The 19,893-nt window shown below is 43.8% G+C and overlaps 1 protein-coding gene across 3 annotated transcripts in view; it reads left to right on the plus strand.

The window, feature by feature from the left end:
- Positions 1-2,798: 2,798 nt before the first annotated feature.
- Positions 2,799-19,893, plus strand: part of IL1R1 (interleukin 1 receptor type 1) — an 85,911-nt gene continuing 68,816 nt past the window's right edge. For 2 of the 3 annotated variants that reach the window (XM_053587342.1, XM_053587347.1), the window contains exon 1: positions 2,801-3,209. The gene's annotated coding sequence lies outside the window, so the exon portion shown is untranslated. Of the gene's footprint in view, positions 3,210-19,893 lie in introns of all 3 variants that reach the window. The other variant, XM_053587348.1, reaches the window with a different exon arrangement.

The raw sequence follows: 19,893 nt of genomic DNA on the forward strand, positions 1-19,893 counted from the left end.
TGGGACTTCCTAATCTCTCTATTTTCTTTCAAAGAGCCCCTAGACCTGGCACCCAAACGAGAGGGAGGCCAGGTTCTTTCTGTCCTCTCCTCTCCTCTTCTCTTCCCTCCTCTCCCCTCCCCTTCCCCTCCCCTCCCTCCCCTTCTGTCCCCCTCACCTTCCTTTCCCTTCCCTTCTCTGTCTTATTCTGTTGTCTGGTGTAGAGGGCCCTGGAGTCAGTCTAGTTCATAACAACCTTGATTTCCTGAGTTCAAGTGATTCCCTTGCCCTAGCCTCACCAGTAGCCAGGACTATAGGTGTCCCCCACAATGCCTGGCTAATTTTCTATTTTTAGCAAAGACAATTTTTGCTCTTGCTTTGGTTGGTCTCAAGTTCCAGAGCTCAAGGGATCCTTTCTCCTTGGCCTTCCAGAGTGCTAGGATTATAGGCATGAGTGGGCATCACTGTGCCCAGCCCAGGGTGTCTCTTAAAGGGAACCTGTTCAACCTTCAGTATTGGCCCAGCATCCCTGGAAGGCATGTGGGTCACTTGTTGGGAGATGCCTGGCAGGAGTCTATTCCACTGACAGCAGCTTCACAGGCTCCATCTCTGCTCCTTCCTGTTAGTGCAGAGCCTCTCCCTGTGTGCTAGTGCAGAGCCTCTCCCTGCGTGCTAGTGCAGAGCCTCTCCTTGTAGGCTTTCTCTCTCTCTCTTTTTTCTTCCTTTATTTCTTTATGGGAGTAACAAAAGAAGGCAAAGAAAAGGAAGAGGAACAGAAAGAGAATAGGGAGGAGAGATTGGAAGGAAAGGGGGAGGGGTGAGAGGAGAGGAAGGAGTGGGGACAGGAGGGGAGGGGGAGAAGAGGGAACAGCTGGGGGCTGGAGCTGCCTGTGTGGAGAAAGGAGGTCACACTCCCTCCTCACCCCATCCCTCCCTCTGTCCTGGGCTGCCCTCGGTTTCTCCTGTGGGTGTCACAACACTTGAAATACAGATAATTGAAAATACAACTGCATTTTTTGCTTTAAAAAAACAAAAAGCATATATCAGCTCCCAACCCTGAGTGGTGCTGAGATAATAAGTGTTAGACCAGTTTCTAGCACTTTCTCTGAAGCTCTCTGGCTACCCATTCCTTGTGGGTGGATGTCATCCTGAAACTGGTTGCTTCCCTGTTTTACAAGGGTGCCACAGCAGCCCTCCTGAGGGGTGGGTTTTTCACTTTTGTCCAAAAGAAGGCATAAGCCTTGCTCTGACAAGCATCCCCAAGTCCATCCATGTGGCCAGGAGGGGCCATGTGCTGACAGACTTTGCCCTGGGTGTGCCCTTCCTTTGGACTCTTTGGGAAGAAGAGCCCAGTGGGGCATCCTCTTGAGTTGGGGGTGAAGTGTGTCCCACCCAAGCTCTTGGCTGCTCCACAGTGGAGGAAGAGTGGAAAGTTCCACCTGGCCTCTGAGAGTCTTCCCAGATATTTCAGTGAGGTTGTGTGGGAAGTTGGCAGTCTGCCACTTCACCAGTTGACTGAGACCTGAACACTCACATTACGGACAGGTTCAAAATGTCAGCAAGCTCACTGCAGGAACATGGCCCGAACCTCAAGACCATTCTGCTTATTCTTAATGTTGTTAAAATCCTCGTCTATAGCTAAAGTGGGACATTTGCTCTCTCAGTTAAAGCTCACTAATCTGCCAGTTAATCACAGCTGCTTGGTAATGACCTAGAATGGGACATCCTCTGGAAAGGATGCCAAGAAGAGACAATGGCTGGTAGGAACTTGCACTGTTCCTGAGTAGATAAGCCCGTTTCCAAATAAACTGCACTAGTCACCAGGTCAGACTTGAAGAGCCACGACAGGCTGGGCTCCACTTCTGCCCAGTTGAGTGAGCTTAATCAGTTTCTCTATCTGTAAAATGTGTCTAAAGACTATAAGCATCCCAAAAGAAGTACCTGTAAGCACCCTCTGTTACTCTTTCTGACCCAGTTTCGGAATGGCATGAGTCAGCCCCAGATGCAAGATAAGTGTGCTTGAGACAAGAGCAGGGAAGGCTGGAATAGTAGCGGGGGATGTGAGGAGGTGGGACGTGTCATGCCAGGCAGGGTGACACTCAATGGGATGAGAACAGACAGTGGCAGAATAGAAGCTGCCAGTGTTAGAGCAAAGTCTGCCAGAGTCAGTGGGGGCCAGTCCAGGTTAGTGCAAAGGGCTCTTGAAAAGAATAGTATTGAGAATGGCCCTACTGAGGGCCTCGAATGCCACAATAGGAGGTGTGTCTGTATTCCTCCCCACTTTTCAGTGTTCAGAGCAGCATGGTGATTGAGTAACTTCTCGTCACATTGACAATGTTCATCTGAGAGGTGACCTGACAGCACTGTCCCTCCTGGGTGGATCAGGCTGTGTAGGTGGAAGCCAGAGGCTTTGGCTGCTAAGTCCTCCCGGATCTGCCTGCTGGTCCTGGAGCACCACATGGAGCCGAGGGGTGATCCGCGGTTATCTAGCATCCAGAGTCCGGGAAGAGAGGCTTCTAGTGTTCAGGCAGGGTTGGTGCTGGGCACTGTCCAGAAGAAACTAGGTTGTTCTGGGATAGGAGCAGATCTGAATTTTGGGTCCAGCAACATTGCCCAGTGCTGTCCTCTGTGGGGATGGATCTAAAGATTGGGGGCTGCACAGAGGGCAGGGGAACAAGACCCCTGGCCTGGCCCTGACTGGTCAAGACCCTGATGGGCAGAGCCAGCAGGCTTTGTCCAGGTTCAGTGTGAAATCCTCTGGGGGGGACAGCGCCAGCCTCAGGAAGCATTAGAGGTTAACGTGCAGTGAGGGGTACTGGTATTTCGTAAGGGTTTGGCACGTTTGCTAGGAGATTCTGGCTGTCTGCCCAGCTCTGAGTTTCCTGTTCATAGCTCCACAGATGTGTCACTGCTGAGGGATTAAAGCCCTCAGACGCTCTGACACAGACATCCCCAAGACCCCAGTTTCTCCTTCCATTGAACCTCTGCACCAGCTGGGGCGTCTGACAAGATATGAGCTGTCACTCTCGTGCGGCCCAGAGCACTTTCAGAAAAGGAAAAAAAGAATTAACAAGACTATCCAGAGCTGACTTTGAAACGCACTTTTGTTTTTAATAACCAACGTCAGCTCTTCATTTGGGCAAAGAAACTGTGCTGGGCTACCCAGAGAGCTACCACCTCCTAGGAGGCCAAGTCCTTCCCAAGTGCCCCAAGGATGAAGAACAGAGCCGGTAAGATGCTTAATCGCACATCAGAGGTTTCATTTTTAGATTATTTTTATCCCTTTTTTAGCTTCCTTACACATGGATGAGATGTTTAGGAGGGGCAAATAGATTCTGATGAAAGCTAATGCATTGTTCGTTGAAACCAAGTTTTGAGGATTTCCTGAGTTAATGTGGCTCTGTAGGCACACTTAACCTTGGATGTGTGTATGAGCCGTGTTAAGACATCACCTATGTTTGAATCTGTGGAAGATTAACTACAGAGCATATGGGAAATGTATTTTACAACTGTATACTACTTAAACACCTTAAACAGTTACGTGATTTTTGGTAAGCGGTAAGGTTTGTTTAGTGAAGGGCACTGCAAATAAAGTTCTTTTAATGCTGTTGAGGATGTTAGAATTAAGACTTATTTTATCATTTTCCATTACGCTTCTATAGTCTTAGGGAGTCATAATTTCACTCAATGTTTGACTGAAGGCACCGCATTAATTTTAACCAATATCTCTTGGTTGCATTTAAAGTTATAATGCATTGTATTAAGACTGGCACACGCTTCTTCCCTCAATAAGGGCTTCAAATGTCATGTTAAAAGCTCGAGCGTTTTCTCCCCCAGAGGCTTTACAAATATTGCAGCTATAGCTACAGAGAAGACCACCTCCCCCCAGAAGGGCCCTTCCTGCCGACCCTTCTGTCCTTGCAGCATGTCCCCTCCTTCTCCCTTAAGAGGTGGTAAAGGTGTAGGGTAGAATTTCCCTACACCTTTGTTTTCTTCCTTATTTATTAGACCCACATAGTTCCTTATGTATTTATTTATTTTCTTCCTTATTTATTAGACCTACATAGTTCCTTATGTATTTATTTATTTTCTTCCTTATTTATTAGACCTACATAATTCCTATGAATAGGGTTGTGGCATGTAAAAATTAGAAGAAATGGGGTCAGAATCTGAAAGAAAGCAAATAAAACTAAAAGGAGGGCCAAGTGAGGTTTACTTATTCCATCCAATGTATCACTCCTCACTGCTGTTGTACAAGATGCAAGTTCTGCACCGTGTCTGTGAGGAGCTGGATGGTGGGGAAGGATGCTTCACAGTTGCCAATAGTGACCAGCCAGTATGGTGAGTCACTGCGTGTACCCGAGAGGCAACTAGAGAACAGCATGTCCTCTAGATGCCCTGGATTTGAGTTTACTGTAAATATGTTGATCCATTAGGAAAAGGAAGATGACAAGGTTGCCCAGACAGGGCCTGCAATACTTCTTGAGATGAACTTGACCTTCTTATTAGTGGTGATGAGTTTCTAAAGATTCTTATGGCCTTTCTCAAGACAACATGCAGTTGTTAATCTTTGAACCCACTAACACTTTTGGGTGAAAACCTGTTGGCTTACTTAGGAGAAAAACTTGAGAGGCATGGCCAAAGGATGGTGAAGGGCCACTTCTAAAATGTACCATTTAAACATTTACAAAATAGAACATGCTCATTGTCAAAAGTAATATTTTAAAAAGAATACATATAGACAGTTTTAAATGAAGAAAATAAAAACCTATCACTGTGAGATCAACACTATTAACATTTTGGTGGGTATATATGTCTGAAGATCTATTTACATCTTGAAGAAACATGCTCATACTTTTACATTTTATTTTATTTTATTTATTTTATCTTTTGGAGACTGAGTCTCACTTCATTGCCATTAGTAGAGTTTCATGGCATCATAGCTCACAGCAACCTCAAACTCTTGGGCTAAAGTGATCCTGTTGCCCCAGCCTCCTGAATAGTTGAAAGGACAGGTGCCCAGCACAACACCCAGCTAATTTTTAGAGATGAGGTCTCATTCTGGCTCAGGTTGGTCTCAAACCTGTGAGCTCAGGCAATCCACCCTCCTTGGCTTCCCAGGGTTCTGGGATTACAGCCATGCGCCATCACTCTTGGCCTACATTCTATTTTATGACCTGCTTTTATCTTTCAGATGTGAGCATCTCGCCATGACAATGAATTTCCTCTTGCAAAAGCTTTTTAATTGCATTGCATAGATAATTATTAAATCCTTTTGGCAGATTTAATTGCTTTGCCATTATTAATGACACTAAAACTGATATCCTTGCAGCTAAACCTTTGCATCTTTTCATGAGTTTTCCTTGGAATAAATCCCTGGAGGTGGGATTGTGGGGTCAAAGGACCTCAACATTTTTAAAGCTCTAGATATCTGCAGCTAAATTAATCATAGAGCAGTGTCATTAATTTATATGCTCACCAGCACTGTACAAAACCATTTCCCAACACTCTTAGCAGCATTGTGCTTTACTATTTTTTTTTTTAAAGTGTGGTAATCTGATAATTGGTCAAGGGTATTTTGTTATCTTAATTTACCTTAAAGAAATGTTTTGCAAAACCTTCTGGTTTCCTATTCAGTTCTTTTGGGTTCAGCTTCTTATCTTTTTTGGTTACTCATTGCCAAAGAAGTCACCTCTTACAGTAACTTCTGCCAACCTAATTTCTGAGGACTTTGACCTCGTTTGAGGTCTCTCAGAAAGTCTGTTGAGAACTTAGGAGAATCAGATGCTTTTGCTCTGATGTTTACCTGTTGAATAACCCGGGGCAAACCTCAGTCTTTGTGATTTTATCTCATTTTTAGCTGTAAAATTTAGACCTTATCTCCTGCTCTATTCACCTCCCAAGATTGTACTAGAAATAGAAAGAGGCAGGCGAGAGGAAAGTTTTTTGAATAGGAAACAAGTCAAAATGCGAAGTGGTGTTATTACTGTTGCTCCATAGTACTATATAAAGTTTATTTGCAGTCTTGCCTTCTAAAATACATAGTTTCTGGAGCGCTGCATGCTGAAATTTTGATGTTCTCTTCTAATTCTACACTTGGAAAGTGTGTGTGCATGCTCATGTGACAACACACTTCTATATTTCTTGGTTTGTAGATTTAGCAGCCACGTTGGGTGTTTTTCAGCAGCATGTGAATATGCTTTAGAATAAAAATGGTTTCTGTTTTGTCGCTTATCTCTTCCACTGGTGTGCAGGACAACGTGACATCCTTCTCTTGCTCTGAAAGCATTTTTCACGTGCTTTCCTCTCATTCTCAGAGGACTGAGAGCTCCTTGCACAGAGGCTGAGTTCATGAGTGTTCTTTCCAGGGCCTGATTTAGGGTCTGACACCAAGGGGGGCGCTCAAAAAATGTTTCCTAAAGGAGCCAACCGAAGGGAGAGAGTAACGTTTGCACTCAACTCTGCAGAGAAAGGAATATTCCTAAAAGGAATCACAAAGTTGCTAAAAAGCCAACTGAAATGGAGCTTTTCTCGGGCAAATTGATGACTGGTTTGCTTTGGGTGGATTTCAGGTTTGCTTGAGTACATCTTTAAAGCTTTTAATGGATATTAAACAGGTGCAAGCCAAAGGCAGAACCTGGAAAATGGAGAACATAGTCTTTGTGTGATTCTCATGGAATAGGCAGGAATAGGAAAAGCTTTAAGAGGAGATGTATATTTTCACTCTGGTCCCCAACTCAGAGCTTTGCTGCAAAAAATCAGGACCAAACTGATTGTTTAGCAGTGATTTGAACTTGGTACTGAACAATAATAATAGTAATAGTGAATACTTAGAACACTTACTATATATGAGACCTGGTTCTAAATACCTCACATATGAAGTCATCATTATTATCCTAATTTGCAGATTAGGATACCAAGGTGCAGAAAAGTGCTTTCCCTAGAGTTACACTGGTAGTTAGTAAAGACCTGGTACAGGCAGCTTCCTCTGGAGCTGATGTTTCAGTGAGGGCAGGTGTGACTGAACCTCAGAGATAGAGACACATGGTTCTGGGGCCACTGATGGCGTTGTGCTGCTTACTGGGCTATGGAGTCTCCCACAAAGGAATATGCACTCTTCTGGGTTCTTTACATTTACTGTCTCTAATGTTTCTCACAATGTGGCAAGGTTGATACTATTACGACTCCAGAGCCAGACAAGCAGGCAGTCTAAGGAGTTGGATCAGCTGCCAACAGCTGCCGGCTAGTGATGAGAGACCCATCGATCTGCACCAAATTTATTTTGCTTCCAAACCCAAGTAACACGTTGGCCCAAGCAATTAAGTGTTCACACACTTGGTTCTTCCATCCAAAGAGTCTGAGGATCTAGTTCTGCTGCATTTGAAGGTGTGGAGCCTGGAAAAACAGCCAAGACATGCTCTCCCTTGGGGCTTAGGCAGGCTGCAGGCTCAGTCTCTCTAATGCACATGGATCAGTGTGAAATGTTACTTGGATTCAAGTTTCAGGCCAGATCCTTCCTGGTGAGACCATTCAACAGATCACAGCAACCTAGACATAATGGGTATTTAAAATACTAGGAGACACTTTCCCTATACATCCTGTCCATTGAGCCCACAAATTTGCACTCAGGAAATACAGAGCCTGGATAGAATGTGGTGTGAGCTGGCTAAGGGGTAAAGGGCAGCTCTGTTTTCTCCCATCTTCGCTTTGCTTGATTGTTTCTGTTACAAAATGGCCATAAGAATATAATTAAAAATGGAAGCTTACTGAACAAAAAAAAGCTTTGCCATAAGATCATGGAATTTTTGATTTTTTTTGAGTTGATATGCCTTAGAATAGATAACAACTCAAAAGATTCTTCAGTGAAGTCTCCCTCTCTTCCCTTGGCTCAGCTTCCTCTTCTCTTCTTTCTCACCAATAGGTACCTCTTGCTAATAGTTTCCGGCATTTTCTTCCACATCTTTCATACTCACAGTGCACACTGGTCTGTACCTTGTTCCATGTCCTTATCTAAAGAGCTGAATTTTCAACCTTTTGGTGGACATTTGTTTGCAATCTTTTGCTCTTTCAACCAATGTTGCAATGAATAACAGCCTGCCCATGTCATTTTGCAGAAATGTTTGCAAGTAGTTGGCTAAATTCCTAGAAGTAGAATTGGCCAGTCTGAGGCTACATACTTTTATGTTTTTTGATAACGTATATTTCAGAACTGCTCCCCCTACCACACCGGGTTATGCCAGTTAACACCCCCGCCAGGAATGTGTGAGAGAATGTTCCCCTCAACACTTGTCAGCCAGCAAGCTGGTGTTATGAAACTTTGACAGTCTCAAAAGGGAAAGTAGTAAGCTCAGTGTGATTTCTAAATTTTCCTATTTCATATGGTCACTGAGGTTGGGTCTCTATTTAAGTGGTTTGAAAAACTATTTTTGATCACAACTTATTTAGGATTTTTTTTTTAGGGTTTGATGTGTGTTTAGCCATGGGATGCCAGGTCACACAAAATAGCCAGGCAGATGCACAGATCAGTACACCTTATGATTCACACCAGGAAAGAGACAGATGGTGACTAAGGAGTCAGAGTCCACATCAAACTGCTGCCCAGGACTCCGCGAGGAGAAGGGACGAGGTCTGAGGCATGAGGAGGAGTTTGGACAGGCAGAGGGCCAAGCACACAGAGCCTGGAAACCCTGTGTGAGGGGCAGAGAGGGGCCTTTCTGTGGCTGGTGGAGGGAGTGGGGGGTGAGCTGGGGTCAGAGAGAGGCCAGCACGCTGGGCATTTGGGATCATGGTGAGGAATGGGATGTTAGTATGAGTTTCAGGTTGATTATTAGTCATGGGCAGAGGAGATGATACCCAGGTCTGTAAATCCCTACTTTGCGACGGCAGTTCACCTGGATGACTTCAGGGAGGCAGGTTCCTGTGCACAGGCACCTGTTGGGCTTAGCTGTGTTTGCCACAGGTGATCACAGCAGGGGTGACATTGTGTATGGGGCTGGTACTCAGGACTCTTACATGCATCTCTTACCTGGTTCTGTTCTCAGGGTAAAACCAGCGACAAAAACTTTGCCTAAATATGGGCATTGGGTCATTTTATAAAAAAATGTTCTACCTCTCCCAGGAAAATAACTCCGTTTACAAAGGGCTCTCTCACTCATTATCTCGTGTGTTACCAACTTGACTGATCATTTTGACAATTACCACAGTGGGAGCACTCTGAGCTCAGCCCTATGCTGGGGACTGGGGATGGTGAAAGGAAGAAGGGTGGATGGGGAAATACCAAGACAAAGAAAATTCAGAGCAGCTTCCAGTCCAGCTGCAAGACAGAATTCAACATCAGCAATGAAAAAGAAGGCAGGAAAGGGGGCAGGGAAGAGGGTCCAGCCCACTCTGGGCTCCACAGGAGCTCTCTGGCCTCCCAGTGTGGGCGCTGGTGACTCTGCCTCGGGGACCTACTGGGTGCTAGGGAGCCCTTCAGAGCTGGACGCTCAGAGGAAAGCTGCACGTGGTGGCGCTTCTCTTACACCCTTTCCTCCAGGTGTGGGTGGGGCTGTGTTTCTAACCTTAGAGATGAAGGAACTGAGTCCCCTCACTCCTCCCAACTCTGAGGCTACAGCTCTCTGTGCTTCACATACAGCAGAATACCTGCGGCCCTGTCATCTGGGGAACGCACCGAGGAGAGGGTCTCTCTCAACTGGGCGTCATCTTTCAAGCTGGCCCCTTTCGGTCCAGGACTATGAAATGGCTTTTCTTAGGAGTGTCTCAGGGAAGGGTTGTGTACAGGACGGGCTCCTGATGGGACTAAGTCCAGCGATACTTCACCTTGTGAAGAACGAGGACGCCTGGACAAAATATTGTTGATCAGACACTTGGGCCTATCGTTAAGGCAAAATTATTACAAATGTTTATTCACGATCAGGGCAGAGTAAAGGTTGTATGTGTGAGTGTGTGTGTGTTTGTGGTGTGCTGGGACAGTGTGGGGAGGCACCTCAGGGATCAGGTTTTCATGGACACAGGAACATATGGGCAGGGAGTGGGAAGACTGCAAGGTCAGCTAACCCTTCAGGGACTTTACCTCCTGGTCCGGAACAGAGGCAGGGCTTGCTTCTGAGAAGGTATTGCACAGGCGAATTCCAGGGGCTCACCCCAGACATAAGTGCCCCAATCAGATGTAACATGGAATGGATTTTGTCATCTGATAGAGCCAGGTAAAAGAGGCAGCAAAAGGAGTATTTACAATAGAAAAGTCTAGAAACATATTTATGAAATTTGAAACGTATCTGTGCTGATCATAATTGAAATAAGTATTTTAGATTCATAGCTTTTTAGGCTTTGGGTTTTCCTAGACAGATGTGCAATCGACTAAATGTTTGTGTCCCCCCCAAATTCTTTTGTCGAAACCCTAATCCCTCCACTGGCATTAGGAGGTGGGGCTTCTGGGAGATGATTTACTATGTGAGGGCAGCTCTCTCATGAATGGTTATAGCACCTTTTGAAGAGGCCAGAGAATGAGGAAGCCTTTTTCCACTGTGTGAAGATACAATGAGGAAGGCGGCGCCTTTGGCTCAGTGAGTAGGGCACCGGCCCCATATACCGAGGGTGGCAGGTTCGAACCTGGCCCCTGCCAAACTGCAACAACAACAAAAAATAGCTGGGCATTGTGGCAGGAGCCTATAGTCCCAGCTACTTGGGAGGCTGAGGCAAGAGAATCGCCTAAGCCCAAGAGCTAGAGGTTGCTGTCAGCTGTGACGCCACAGCACTCTACCGATGGTGATAAAGTGAGACTCTGTCTCAAAAAAAAAAAAAAAAAAAGATACAATGAGAAGTTAGCCATTTGCAGTCCAGGAAATGGGAATGGGCCCTCACCAGACTCCAGATCTGCTGGCATCTTTATGTGGGACTTCCACCCTCCAGAGCTATGAGAAACAATTGTGTGCTGTCTAAGCCACCTGATTTACAGCAATTTTTATAGCAGCCCATGATAGGATACTGTGATCAATCAGTCCATGACAGTGGTATGACTAGTTTTAAAAACCAAAATTTCAGTAAGGACTTGCGCAATTTTTATGTCTAAATATTTTCCCAATCAATGGACAAATGAAATGAGACATTATTATAGAACTAGGTGATGCCATGTTGATATCTGTTGTGGAAGTGTGACTTCTTTTATCATTCGAGGGGAAATTATTATAAGCAAGCATGCTTAAAAGTTACCCCCTGTCTTTTTTCTAAAGATGCTGAACCTCTCCTTAAGGAGGCTCTTCTTGTCTACAGTAAACCGTGTCGCATTTGATGACTAGAGCTGCTCGTTCATTTCTGCCTATGCTATATTCCAACATGGGCCACAGAACCCTCACATTCCGAAGCTGTGATTATGTTCCCTAGAGATGGATGTGGCTTCCCTAAACCTATTCCCGCAGTTAGTGAGAGAGTGGAATGTTACTGGAAATTCTGGAGCAACTATCTGTTGACTTTTTATAGCCTATGGTTTTATTTTTTTGGTGCCTTGATCTCTCTTGCTCTGGTATAGGCCAGTTAGTAGCTGTCTAGTCTTGGAGACTGCTCAAAGAGCACTTGACCTCCCTACCCAGGTACCCACCTCACCTGGCCATGCTATGACCAGCCCAGGTCAGTAGTTATCCATCTCCTCCATGCAAAATCTGGGAGCTTTTCAGACATTATTTATCCTCATTATATGGGTTTTATTATTGTCATTTTGTGTCTAAGAAAACCGAGGCTAGTAGGTGAGTTTCTTCAGGTCGTAGTGAATAAGTCAGTCAGGGTTTGAACATGGATCTGTTGACTCCCAAAGCTCTTTAAGTGTCATTGTGCTGAAATAATCAGGAGATCACCAGTTTACAGAATAGCTGTTTGTAAGATGTCATTAAAGTCATCATGTACACCTGCGCACTGAAGTTTTTCCGAGTCCATTCATATCAAGTATGTGGTTCAGCCTCTCTTCCTCCATCTATCTCTAGGAGGTATAGGCCAACACGGGATATTTGTAATCTTGTTTTTTAAAAGGTAGCATATGGAAGTATTATTTTTTAGCCTCTGGAATGGTCTATCGATATTTTTTAAGCCAAAATCAATACAAATGAGGTATAGTAACAATCTGTGCAAATTCATGTACTATAGAAACTTGTTAGATGTTTCTCTGGGATAGTTAAATAGATTCTGCTTGAAGTAGGGTGGGGGTGGGGAGAAACCTGCTTTCACAAATAGCATCATCTTTCTGTTAAAGAATCTGAAAACCATATGCAAAGATTCATAGGATTTCTTTCCTAGAGGGAAAATATATGATTATAGTCAGCAGTGACCAATTGTGCACTGAAACTCAGTTGCTTTGAACAATCTCATGTGAACTTGCCGAGATGACCTCTTTGAATAAATTTCCCTCCAGGTTTAAGCATTTCTCTAGATTAACACAGCCGGTTCTTGAGCTGACTCACAGGGAAAAGGGGAAGTCATATTTCTGCTATTGTAATAATGTGGGAAATTACACCCAGCATCACTCACCGTGCTGGGATATTTATCATCAACCTCAAACTCTGCGATTTCTTTAAAAGCAAGGTTACAATTCTAAGCCACCCTCCCCCGTTGAATTTTTTTTACCTTGGTAAGGTAATATGCCATCATATATAGAAACTAGGTACTTAGAGAAATGATAAATACTGGGGGTTGGAGGTAGAAGCAGACACTTCCTTTAGTCTGGAGCTGATGTCCAGACCATAAATAATTAGTCTAGGGAAACCTGGTATGTGGGAATAAGTCCATAGAGGTGAACTCTTCTTTTTTAGCCTGGCCTCAGTCTACTTGGATCAGTGTTGAAAATGGGTGCTGCTACCTTAATGAACTGACTCAGTTATACACAGAGAGGAAAAGTGGATAGCATCACTCTCTGGGACATGAGCCAGTGGTTGTCAATCTTGGCTGCCTATTGGAACCACCTGGGAAGCCTTGAAAACACTGATGCCTGAACCCTGCCCCCAGAGGCTCTGATGTGATGGGTCTGAATGCAGCTTGGGTTTTTAAAACTCCCCAGGTGACTACTCTATGCAGTTAGTATAATGTGGGCTGGGAACCACTGCCCCGGGAAGCAGACAGTCATCAAATCGGCAACTCACCGAAGTACACGAGAAGCTGGCTACACCAAGGGGGCACAGAGTGACTGCCAAATCCTGCCCGCTGCAATTTAGGGGAAGGGGAATTTAGGTCCATTTTCCCTGAAAATGTTTTCACCGGAAGTTATCAAAAGTTCTCTGCCTAATAATGTGCTTTGAACTTTTAAGGCACTGTGGGCATAGGTAGTTAAAATGCAGCCACTTCTGTTCATTTGGTCAATATGTCGACATCTGCTCTGTTCAGGCTGTAGTCAGTCAGGGATAGAGCCTACCTTTGAGGCTCTTAGCTGAGCAGCAGGGAAGAGAAGAACTCATGTGGTATGAAGTGGGGGTTGCTGAGTGCCATCAGTCTGGGGACATGGAGGAGAGGAGAGAGTTGCCAGTTTCTCCTGGTTTGGAGAAGTGGGAAAACCGCATAGCACCCTTGGAAAGGAATGATGACGTATTTAGGATGAGTCTCAAAGAGGAGGATGGTATTCTGGGTACTGTACCCTGAATCTGCACAGGCCAAGTCAGAGGTGGAGGTTAGGAGAACATGCACGGATGTCCGTACATCAAGGGCAAGGAAAGAAGCTTGTTAAACAGGTGGGGTCAGGAGAGGTCAAGGGAGGCCTGGATACTAGACTGAGTGCTGTGGGCTTTGTTTGGGAGGAGTGGGGACTCCCTACATGGCAGGTTTGATATTTAAGTTTGAAACAAAGGACAAATAGGGGCTTGCTCAGCACGACTTACCTGACTGATCTAGATGGTTGAGAAGAAAATTTTGTTTGTGTCCCACTGTTTTATCAAGGTGGAAAAGAAGCCCACATAGATGGCACAGCTGCAACATTCTCAGTTTTGCATGAGCAAGGTAGATAAATTGGGTCAGGAGGGTGCAGACCTCCCATTGCATAGCAGCCTTGGTCATCTCTCCTTTTCTCTAACACTTTCTCTGTCTCTTTTCAACCACGTTCTTGAGAAAAAGGTTTAAAAGTTTTTCTTTCTTCTCCCAGCATAATGTTGATGGGGCAAGAAATAACAGTGAAACCTGGAAGATAGAAAGAATGTGCCTGCTAAGAGGTTGGAGTATTAGCACAGTATTAATATTTTATACCCACATTGACTCTTAAGGAAATATGGTAACTACTTTTTACTTTATTTTCAAAATATAAAGATAAAATTTAAGGGTCAGTCAGATTTTGACATAAATGGGTGACTTTTCTGCAAATGATGTTTCTGGATTACTTTGATTACATCTAATTGCTGTTCAGTGTAGTCTGAGGATTTTATTCCTGAGAAAGTTGGTTAGTGTTGCTGGTGATTCAGCCCAAAAGGAGAGTAGAGAGAGATCAACTTCCCCCTAATTGAGATCGTGTTGTCTGATTTCAAATGATCAAAAAGTATTTATTGAATGGTTTGCACTGTGTCAGAAATGTTCCAGGTTATAGACAACAGGAAAAATAATAACAGTATTAGGGAAGTCGTCTACTGTCCTGAAAACTCCCTCTGGGGCTCACTGCTCCTTCCATTGTGGGAAATCATGTCAGTTTTAGCAAATTTACTATTCTTGGTCCGCAGAGATTTTCCTAGGAACTATTTGCATGCCTATAGTTTCCCAATTCTGCTTCTTACTATTCTCATGTTAATTCATAGTTCCACCATGATAGTGTTTGAGTTTGAAAGAATCCATTGAGTTTGAAAGAATCCCTGAGGGAGGGAATATTACTTTTAAAAGGTAATGCTTAATTACATGTGAATCTTAGGCACGTGACTAAGGAAAACAAAATATTAAAAGGTTTAATTTTAACATCTTGGTTTTAAATATTGGGCAACATTATCTAAGACTTATATACCTGTGCTCATGAATCCACATGTCCAATTAGGGATTAGGAAGACACTCTTACACTATTTATGGTACATCTGAAATTCTAGCACCTCCTTCACCTATTTCTAGGGTGACCAAATAATGACACAAAGCACCTACTAAGTACCAACCACCGTAGTCAGCACATGATGGCTATTTTATCATCTACAAAGTAGGTGTTGTCATCCCAACGACCAGATGAGGGAAATGAGAACAAAAAGGCCCAACGGGGCAGAGTGGGGTTGGGGGTCACACTGGGTGATTAGTGCTGATTGTGGCATCTGTGTGTTGCTTAGCATTCTCATGATATTACAGAATAAAATGCACGCAAATATTGCTTCCAACTTCTCTGATTCTTAAGTAGCTGCCAGCATTTCCCTTCAGTTATTTCTGTACTCAAAGAGACATTTTGACTTTCCATCCTGTCTTCTGGCACGCTCTCTGCTTACTTATTTATTTAAGTGAATCTCACCTTATTCCACAGAGCATTTAGGCAGCTTCTTGCTTGCTTAAATGTGATCCAAGTCTGTATAGCCCTCCTAGGGATGTGTAATAAGGATTTCTCAGAAACAGTATTTGCATGTGTGGAAACACTGCTGAGCAGAAAACATTTACTCTGCCTAGTCTTCTGAACACTTAAGTTTCAAGAGTTACCCTCATTTATTACGACCTTGGAGTACCAAAGCTGTGACCTCCTAGGAGGTGTTCATAAAAATCAGTCCTCTGGCATGGTAAAAAATGTGTTTGCAAGGTATCCAGAAAACACACACACATACACACACGGTGCCAAAAATATATACACATTTTAAACAAAAGGAAGAAACTATTGAAATTATAAGACTCTCAATGTATCTGATAACATTTGTTATCTTGTATTTTACAACTCTAGTAATTGCAAAAGTGTGACTACAGTATTACACTCATAAGACTGAGCCCTTAACCTGAAGTCTGTGTTAACTCCAGTTAGCACCAAAATTGAATTGAGTTGTAAGACACCCAGCTGGTGTTAGAGAATTGTTTGGTGGGGAAGAAACAGCTCCTCACTTCTGGCGAATTTGTGAAATCAAAATATTGAAAGGTTTAGTTTTAACATCTTGGTTTTAAATATTGGGCAACACAATAGAAGTGTGTGGAGTGAGTATAAAAAGGGAAAAATTGTTGGTTTTTATCTATGTAGCATATGTTTTTAGATTGCTCAAAATAATTATTCAATTCCATAAGGTGCAAAGAAAACATTTATGGGAGGTTAATGGTAAAAAGTGTAACTTCATGTTGAAGTTAGGTGGTGCCTTTCTTTGAATAACTGAAGCATACTTAATTAAAACATAAGCTCCTTGATGGACTTCGAAAGTATTTCTTTGTCCATGGAAGGTTTTCCCTCTCAACACATTGTACGTTGTGAAGTTAGGATATTTACTCTGAAAATCAAATTGCACTTGGTCTGCTGACAATTAGAAAATAAACGTGGTCAGTAGGCTATTGTTTTAAACTTAACTGCATGGGATCAATTCTGGAACTGGTCTCTAATGACACGATTTCAGAATATAATGGTAGCGTTCATTTACACACCATGCGTTGGGGAAGATGGAAGGAACACTCAGAGGCTGATGGCTTTCTCAGCCCAGCAGGGGTATAGGGTGAAGAGTCTTATTGGAAAATTACACAAGTCCAGGCTTTGAGCTCTTGAGTGTATAGGTAGGTATTCTTTCTTTTATTATTTTATTTTTCAGCTTTGTTGAGGAATAATTGACAAATAAAAATTGTATATCTTTAAGACATACCAACATGTTGACTTGATAAATAAACACACGTTGCGAAATGATTATCACAATCAAGCACTTAGTTAACACATTCATCACATAGTTACCTTTTTTATGTATATGGCATGAACATTAACTCTCTTAGCAAAATTCAGAATACAATACAGTGTTATTCATTAGCCATAATACTGTGTGGTAGGTCCTCGGAACTTACTTATCTCATGACTGAAAATGTGTCTATTTGATCAGTACCTCCCTCCTTCTCCGTCTCCCCTGACAAACACCATTCTACTCTCTGTGAATCATTCTCCTGGTCATTAATCCCCTGTCAGAACTCTATGATGGCCTCTCTGGGAACCCGAGTGGACAAAGGATGCTGTTCTGAAATGGCTCGGTCTGCCCCCTGCCCCCAAGGTACTGCCTCAGTACAATCAACCTTCAGTGCTTACTGGGCTTGATCGACCTATATCTCTCAGTGGTCTTTAAAATAAAAATACTTCCTCCCAGCTAGTATAGTGGTCAGTAAAAAAGAAAAGAAAATACTTCGACATAAAGACTTTGGTGTGTGTGTTGTGTGAGTATGTGTATCATGTGAGCATGTGAGTGTTTACATGGATGTGGTGTGAATTTGTGTGTGGCGTGTGTGGTTTTTGTGTGTGTTGAGCATGTGTATATTGTATGTTGTGTATGGCTGTTGTGTGTGTTGGGTGAATGTGTATTGTGTGTTTTGTGAGTGTTGTGCATGTATCATGTGCAAGCGCCCAGTGCTTGGCATATATATTATTAGGTACATTTGTTACATTCAGGAAAGGACCTAATTTCTACCCTCATGAAGCTTATTGTAAACTCAGAGGGGGTTGTTAATTCCTTTTGCGTAAGACGTATTTTGTGTTCCTTTTCCCTGTTTCCCGGAGGGAGGCAATGCTGGCATAAAGGCTCGGGGGTCAGATGGAAAAAATACATTGTGTAACTAAACACAGTTTTGTTCTCAAGCTCAGGCTTCCTACAGCAGACATTTTCTTCCGTGTTCGCCTTTTCACATACTATTAATATATAACTCCCTGCTTTATTATGTTTGCCTTTCATTGTCCACCCATGCCTTGCAGAACCGTAAGCTCCACGAGGGTAAATATTTTGTCTGATGTGTTTCCAGACACACCTCAGATACCTAGGAAACGGCCTGGTATGTAGTATGTAATGTGTGCTCAGTAAAACTTCTTTAATGATTAAATGTAAGAATACATAAAAGCCTTGGTCTGAGTCAAGGTTTTTAGCCCAATACAGGTCTTACCGTGAATTCTCTCTCTCACAGTTCACAATCGATCTCAGTAACTCTTGGCAAATATCGTTTCAGAGTTTCTCCCTCTTGTTCCTCTCAGACCCCAGCTTTGATTTAGAATCCTGCAGGGATCCCCTCTCAGGCTGGCCTCATGGAGCTGACCCCGGCGGGATGTCTCATCCTGCTTAGTCAATGGCCATCCCTGTCTTTGGGTCCTTGCTGCATGCTGGCCACAGTGTGTCTACTGTGATCTCACTAGGGGTGTGGGGCGTCAAACCACCCAGTGCTGATAACCATGTGTTTTGCCATTGCCCACTGAGGTGAAGCCTGGAGATTCCAGCCTCCTGGTTCTTCTCCAGCCCTCTTCCAGTCCATTGGTCTTTCCAGCAAGCCCCTCACAAGCCTTGGCAGCTTCTACCGCTCTGCTGAGGCAGCTCCCACAGCCCTGCTGAGCAGGGTCCCCCTAAGCACTGCCTTCTCTGAGGGGATGGCCTCTCCCAGGCCACTCCTGAGGGACAAGGCCACCAGACCCACAACTCGGCTTCTTCACCCTCTTCCAGACTCAACTAGAAGAGCTGCATTCTTGCTTTCTCTTCTCTCTCTGTGGCCTCTTCTTTCTGGCCAGGTGGTAGGAAGGTCTCCCTGTCCTACTCAAGCCCTGCTTACTCTAGGTTTAAGGGTCCAGTCTTCTTCCATGACTCTTGAGATGTAAAGCCCAGTTTGGGGAGTTCACAAAATATCCCTTTTCTCTCTCAACAAAGCCTGGCCCATTTTTTCACTCCATTTTAACATCTCTGAAATTAGGAAGCATCTTGCAATAGATGATAGGTTCTCCTTACTTGGCAGCATTTTTTCTTTCCAATGGCACTTATTACAACTAATAGCATCTTTGCACAGGCTGTTGTCTTGCTCTCTGCTGTGATTCAAAGCAAAGTAGCTCCTTCTGTGTTCTAGCCTTCTTCTTCCTCTCCTCAAGGTGAAGGTTGCCTTTTCTTCAGAGGCATGAAGGTGTCGGACACCCAGAAACAACTAAAGGGAAGCCCAACCCTGATAGAATATACATTTGTTTCTTACATTCAAAAATATGACTCTCAGAGCACAAGATCACTTTGAATCAATTCAAATGGGGTTGGACCATTGTAAGGCAATGGACAGGCTTCCACTCTATACCTTGAAATGTAGCTAAAGAAAAAAATGTGTCCATCTCCCAGAGGCCTGGCCTTCTGGGAAGAAGAAAACATTCTGGCCAGTGAGTAAGAATAGCTTGGCCTTTTGGCACTTATAGATTTTATTTTTAGCTAGCAAGTCAGAATTTCATTCCACACATCTGTCTCCTGAGAGCATCATGACGTGAGACACTGAGAAGCCTGAATTTCTCAGTCCATCTGTCTGAGACCCAGGCCCTAGGGACAAATCAGCCTGTAGGCTAAGGACCATCTTGCAGGTCCCTGGGGTGTTAACCAGATGTGCTGTCCAAGAACAATCTGACCTCAAACAATGCCTTTCTTTTAAGACTTTCTATATTGAGGTCAGAGTTTTTTTGTGTCAGTTCTCTGTCTGTCTCTCTCTCTCTCACACATACACACACACGAATACAGACACACACAGTAATGAATGAGTGGACGTTAAAGAGAGAAGTGGCAACTGTGCAATAACAACTGAATCTAAAAACAATTTATTAACATGAACAAGTTAGTTAGGAGTTGGTGATGATAAGCCATAGGAGGTAGCAGTGGCAGATGCCAGAGTCAAGTGTGGGATGGCTTTGTTCAAGCAAAAAATTATTGTCAGTATTCAGTCAGGGGTGCCTCCATGAACCCTGAGAAAGGACACAGTCGGGCCTCCAGAAGGGCTGGGGCAGGGCTGGGAGGTTGTCTGTCAGAGTCCAGAGGAGTTGCTATTCATTTCTTG

This window comes from Nycticebus coucang, chromosome 4 (assembly GCF_027406575.1).
Source record: "Nycticebus coucang isolate mNycCou1 chromosome 4, mNycCou1.pri, whole genome shotgun sequence".
Classification (NCBI taxonomy): Eukaryota; Metazoa; Chordata; class Mammalia; order Primates; family Lorisidae; genus Nycticebus; species Nycticebus coucang.